General features: G+C 28.6%; 1 long non-coding RNA gene across 1 annotated transcript; it reads left to right on the top strand.

Moving 5' to 3' along the window:
* Positions 1–5,912: 5,912 nt before the first annotated feature.
* LOC149571069 (uncharacterized) lies at positions 5,913–6,573 on the top strand. Its single transcript, XR_016358389.1, has 2 exons — positions 5,913–6,121; positions 6,229–6,573. It is a non-coding gene; the product is annotated as an uncharacterized LOC149571069 (long non-coding RNA).
* Positions 6,574–7,215: the final 642 nt, after the last annotated feature.

Genomic DNA, 7,215 nt, shown 5'->3' with positions numbered 1-7,215 from the left:
CGTGTTGCTCACACATTCATTAAAAGAGGGGTAAAATGTAATACCCCAAAATTGGCTCATTGCCATTATACCAATTCTGGTCTATTTCTGATAATTTCTATGTCCTATTCTAATAGGCAATTCTCATTCTGTTATTCACTACTTGACTTAATTGTCAAATGCAGAAAACCCTAATATGCATTCATCATATTTCTTATTTAATTCTTATAGTACGTACTCATATTAGTCACATTAAACCTAATTGATTTAATTATAATTTAATTATTAAGTATTTATACTTTAATTAAATTAAATTATATCCTAAGGCTAATGTACTATGGAATTAAATTTATTTAATTTAATAAATATGCCTATCTTGATTAATTAAATGTAATTATTTAATTAAATGGGAAAGGTATTTCTAATTAATTAAACGAAATTATTTAATTAAATGGAGTACTTACTTCTAATTAATTTAAAAAAATTATTTAATTAAATGGGAAGCCATTCCTAATTAATTAAATGAAGTTATTTAATTAAATAAGAAAAGTATCTCTAATTAATTAATAGATTATTTAATTAAATAGAAAAGGTAATTATGAGAGCATATCTCATTTTATTAAATTAAATATTTCACCAAAATCTCTCTTCAGTTCAAAAAAGGGAAATTTCCAGTTCACTATTGACCAAAAATGAATTAAATCAGTTAACTCCTTTTTCTACTCAAATTGAATCAGTTAACTCCTTATTTTACTCAAATTAAATCTATTAACTCCCTTTAATTTGGGAATCTCCCTTTATGACTGAACTTCACCTTTAATCCTGACCGTTGATTGAAATCGATCTCAACCATTGATGGATTCCAGGAAAGTCTATTTAAGAGACCCTCATCTCTTCATTTCGAGAGGATGAATTTGGAGAATTTACATCGAATTGCTACTGGAATTCATACTCACATTTGCTCATATTTTTACATACATCTTGCATTCTTAGTTTAAATTCATCTAGCTTAATAATGCATACATTTTTAGTTTAATGTCTTTTATTTCTTAGAATAATTGCTTGCACTTCATCTAGATTACTTGCACATTCATATAGCTTAAATTGCATTCAAATCCTTCGTTCTTACAGGGTCTGGTTGCTTAAACACCTCGAATCAGAGGATATCTGACAAGCAATTCCCTTTAGATGGAAGGCAACAAGTCACTTTGCAGGCTAATTTTCAGATTAACAATCCAATGTTCATTCCAGGATCAATCTGCATACAATGACCGTGTTGAAGTGTGTGTTTTAGCATAAGCCGCATATTCATGCATACATCTAAATAGTTAATCTAGACTACAATTAAAAGTAGCATTGCGATATTAATTACTACACACATAATTACATTTACTGACATCCTCTACAATGGTAGGAGTGAACTAGCATTCATACCTTGTTGTGCAAAGGGTATGTTGAAGATATAGAAAATTAACTCTAAACAAATATATAAAGAGGAAGGGGTAGATAGAGATCCATGTTACACATAAAAAATACTTATAATTCATTTTAGAGTTTTCGATAGAAATTCTTATTAAAATATGTTAGTTTTTCACCTAATCAAAAAATGTTTTATAATATGGGATGCAAATTTGTTCAAGCTCTACAAAACTTTTAGTTCAAGCCACATTTTTTTCCATCTTGTTTTAATGTTTTGACAATGATTTATTATTTTTTCCTAGCCCTAGCATTTTGTGTACAAGAAATCACCATTCTCTTCATATCAACTCTATTGAACCCTATATAATGATTAATGAATTTTCTATTATTTTAAAAAGTTCACCTATATAATTTTAAAATTAGACTAAAAATAATATTTCTTTGTAAGAATATGGCAGATTTGGAAATATAAATTGTTCTTTTTGCCCCTAAAAATGAAATATTTGCCAAGATTTTATGTCTTTTTTGGACGGAGTTTAGATCAAACAATACCATATTTTCCAATATAGACATTTAAGATTTCTTAGGTGGAAAATTTTGAGAACAAAATATGTCCAAGGAAGAAAGATGCAGACAAAAGGATCAAACCAAGGCATCTATGTGGTGGAAAGAGACATAGTAATATACTTCAATTTTTGTACTTTGTGCTCTATATGATAATAGATCTTGAAGGCATTTTCAATAGAATAGTCTTTTGAAATTCCTTAAAAAGTTTAAATTTGTTTGCATGTTTATAAATTATTGTGACACTTTCCTCGAGTTTTTGGGAGATCCATAAACCAATCATCTATAATAATTTGTTACTTGAAACATATGCTTCATTGATATTTTTCATAAATTCAACAAAATGTTCCTAACTAGACATTTTTCAACAAGTTTTACAACATTGTCCATTTTATTACAATTTCTTATAAAAATATTATTATATTTCTCCCTTTTCCTCTCCCTCTTTTATCTCCCTCTATTTCTCTCTCCTCTCCATATTTTCTTTTATATATATAAATAAGTGTGCGCGCACACACGCACACACACACACACACACACACACACACACACACACACACACACACCGACACATATATATGTATATATATATATATATATATATATATATATATATATATATATATATATATATATATATGTATATATATATATATGTATATATATATATATATGTATATATATATATGTATATGTATATATATATGTATGTATATATATATATGTCTATATATATATATAGAAATACATACATACATACATACATACATACATACATACATACATACATACATACATACATATATATATATATATATATATATATATATTTGTATATGTGTACATATATATACAAACACACACACACACACACACACACACACACACACACACACACACACACATATATATATTCCTTGTCCTATTCCTATATAACTCTTTATCCCTTCCCATTGATCTCTCCATCTTACTCTAACTCTCTCTATAGATTTAGCTACCTCTTCCTCTCTTATTTTGTATTATAATCTCTCTATTCATTCACCTCTCAGCCTCTCCCTTTTCCTAGACCTCCATAAATTTTTGTTCCCTACTTCTCCCACACTCTTCCACCCCCACCCTCTCTTTATCTCTCCTTTCCTTCCCCTTCTATGTACCCATATTTTCATCCCTAACTCTCTCACTCTTTCCCTCTATTCCCACTACATAACCCTATTTTTATTTTTAGTTCTTTGCTCTTCCCTTCCTTTATCTCTCTATCTCTTCCCTTCTTTGTATATTGCAAACAAAATGTAATATCATTGGTAATAGAGTACAATATTTTAGTCATGAAAATAACTGTGTCAAAATTAGTGAATTGGGCATGGAAGGAGTCAAATATGTTCTATCATGGGAGGCTTAATTTCTAAATATTATAATTATAATTATAATTATAATTTAAAACTAAATCAAGAAATATTTTTTACTGTAAACTACACATGTAATTTACATTGTTATATAATTTGAAGTCATTTGAAAAATTAAAGTTTGGAAATGAATTTCATAAAAACTATAAAGTTTGATGAATTATTCGAATAGATGTCTTCATCAATAGATGTTTCAAGCTCCAAATTAGGACACCTTTAGGTAAGTCCATCCAAAAGTCATCACTACTAGAAGATGTAAAGGTTGTGAAATTATGAATCAAAGCATACAACAATAGAGAATTGACATTTTATGAGAATTTTCAAATAGTTTTTAAATTTAAGCTAATTTTAATAATAGAAAAGATAAATGGGAAATGAAGTGAAGATCCATTTTTATGCAACAGTATCTTATTTTAGACTTAAGTGTGTTCCAACAAGTTTATTACCTTCCCAAATTAATCACATTTAAATTCCAACAACTAATTCAATAATTAACATTTGAGGGAAGGTAGTGTAGCACACACATGTCTAAGTTTTGTCTTGACTAAACAATTAGGTAGTTAGACATGGAAGGTGGAAAAGATGTGTTGTTGAATTGAGATAGTTCTCTAAAGCTTATAATTTTAATTTTATAACTAGAGATAATGTTTACTTAATATGAACTACACTTATTACAATATTATTGAATTATAAGTCATCTCCAAAGTAATAATTTTATAACTAAGTTGTAGAGATGATGAAGATGTATGCCTCTTTTTAATAGGTGTTTTCATCAAGTACATCTCAAAGTTCTATATTAAGTGGCCCTATAGAATAATTTATCCAAAATTTAGACAAAAAGAATTAAATAATGAAACTAACCATATTAGTATTAGAGTGGGGTTGTCATTGCATAAAAAGGATGACATGCCAATGCCCAACACAACCATTAAAGTTATAGTACACAAGAGGTGGCTAGGCCCTTGTCACAAATTGTCAGGGAAGCACTAAAAATTTTGCCAACATTTTCCCCTCCACATTACGTGGAGGTTTGAGGATTCAAGCATGTGACCAAGCTATGATACCACTTATTAGAGTGAGGTTGTAATTATACCAAAAGACTAGTCTATGAATGCTTGATACAACCACTCAACTTATACTGCATAGGAAGCAGTTAAGCCCCTTTCATGAACCTCACAAAGGACAATGGATATTTTGACAATAATTCTTCTTAGGTATTTCTCATGTTCAAAGTCTAAACTAAGTGTCTCATTCTACTCCATACAATTCTATCACTTTTGGCATTCAAATATGTAAACACTATTCTTTATAGGGGGACTTCTTAAGTTCAACCATGTGTGATGTGTGACCTCCACTATAACTATAGTGATCAAAGATAAAGCTTAGCCATAGTAGGGTAGAGATTAAATTTGATTTCAAACTATACTACCTTAGGACTTGATGGCGATGATGATGTGCTCTTTAAATAAGTCTCTTAAGTGTAGATGTAATAATAGGATGTAAAAAATGACAAGATATTTATTAAAACAGAAATTTCAATGTAAATGGTTGAAGCTTGCTTCTCCATGATGTTCAAAGTTTGAATATATTTTCTCAATAATGCTTGTTCAAATGAAGGTATAGATGTTTATATAAGTTAGAAATGATATATTTATATAGGGTTCACAAGGTGTTTCCAACTCTTCACATTTAGGATGATATGCAATAATCATATAAAAAATATGGATCTAATATGAAACTATGAAATGAAATTAATCAAAACAAATCATTTTTTATTTTGGGTCCTTATTTAAGGAACTCTGACACTAAGCATCCTAGTCTGTTGAGAAAAGGAATAGAGAAAGATGGTTGCACAATAGAAGGTCCTCAAAACATAAGATTTCACAGTTTGCTTAAACATCACACACTAATGTCTAATTCCTAAGCTAAAAGTGTTGAATAGTCAAAACTGACTATTGTTTTTCCAGCTTAATTTGATCCTTAGAGTGTGATGTTTAAGACTGAAAATATTAGATTCACCAAATAAAATATTAGATTCGACAAAATAAAACTTCATCATAGAAGAAAAATACAGAGAAAAATAAGAATGAAGAAATAAAGAATGAAAAGCAAAACAACAACAGCAAAACTTAACTAAATTTCAACAATTAAAAATTAGTGATCCTCGGGCAGACACGTTCTAACTTGTAAACATCTATGAAATGCAAAGAAATAAGATCGTAATTGCGAAAATGGTCATACCCTCGTTCATTTTTCTCTTCCTTCTCTGTGAAGAGATTGAGAAGTAGTTGTAACAACTCATGTGGACAAAATATCAAATCTTGTAGGATACTCTTTGTCATACGCAATTGCATGTACGTAACGTGTGAAAAAAGAAATTGATAAACGGTGTATATGTAAGAAAAATTTATTCCCAGAAGCAACCGTGAAGGGACATTGCAATTTCATTGATTTGAACAGATTTCTTATAATGTTTTACTGTAGGTAGCATTACTTTTTCTTTATAAATAGGTCCTCCCTGATCTGTTTGTAACATTGAGTAGAACATCTTGCAGGAAACCAAGAATAAGAAGAGATATCAGAGGATAACATGGAATTCGAGAGTACTACAATTGAGCTAAAGAAAGTTTATCTTCTTCCTTCAAAACAAGACATGGAGCAATTGCTTAAGGATGTTCAAGGGTTTCATGAAGTTGTGAAGGTTGATGGGAGGAAAGTTATCGTCAAACACGATTCAGGATCCAAAGATCAGATTGGTATTAAATAAGTTTCCTTATTTAGCATTACTTTTGCATGATTATTATCCAAATCTTCATATGTCTATATTCTAACCATGTGGTGGATTGTTTTCTTATGTGTTCAGTTGATGAACTGAAGAAAACATACCCAGATGTTAAAGCTGAACGGACTGCAAAATATAAAAGCAAATAGGATGTTGCAGCGTCCTATGGAGTTCTTCTCTGAGTAATATTAATATATATAGAGAGTTATGAATCAGTATGTCGCTTCATAAACTATTATTTTCTGCGTGAAATGTCTAGCTTAAAGAAAGAGCATCCCGGTGAGAACTTGTGTTTTGGGATGTACTTACATTTCTGAAATAATTCTCGAATATTTCTTTTAATTATATGGCTAGAAATAGTACTGTCGTACATGTAAGAAATTCAATATAAATCTATGAAAAGGTGTTTCTGATTTGTGAGTTAAATTGCCTTTGTCCATGCATAAATCAACAATTTCAAACTGAATGGTTGATATATGACCTGCTTTTTAAAAACTAATATAATTGTACCTATAATTTAAAATCTTCAATGATATGTTTTATGAATAACATTATTAGGATTTACAATTTAAAATGTTTACTGATATATCTTAATAGAGATTATAAAAAACCTTCTTTTATCTTAGTTTGTTATTATATGGTATGTTTTTTAGATCTTACATAAAGAATACATTTCATGAAAGTTATATTTTGATTAGTCTTTGTTTGTCGTCATTATATTGTATTACGTTTGAAATTCATTTAAACATATAACATTCTTTTTATAATACAAACTAAACTTATTTAAAGCTATGAAAACTAATAACAAACTAATTATATAAAAAAAATTCAAAATAATAAATTATTAATAGTAAAAATTTATGTTCAATATCTTAAAAAGTTAATAGATAAAACAATATTTATTTCCTGCAATTAAAAGTTTGTACTCAATGTAAATTATATTATGATAATCTAATAATTGAAAACAATACATTGATGAATATTACTAACTCAAAGACATCTACAATGTAATTTCAAATGTTTTATGCACACAAGACTAATCAAGCGGTTTGATGCTCGGATAGATTG

Source organism: Cupressus sempervirens, chromosome 2, assembly GCF_028749045.1.
Source record: "Cupressus sempervirens isolate cs-2001-9-10 chromosome 2, ASM2874904v1, whole genome shotgun sequence".
In the NCBI taxonomy this organism is placed as follows: domain Eukaryota; kingdom Viridiplantae; phylum Streptophyta; class Pinopsida; order Cupressales; family Cupressaceae; genus Cupressus; species Cupressus sempervirens.
Note: the sequence above shows the minus strand (reverse complement) of the source record. Positions and strands in the feature narration are given on the sequence as shown.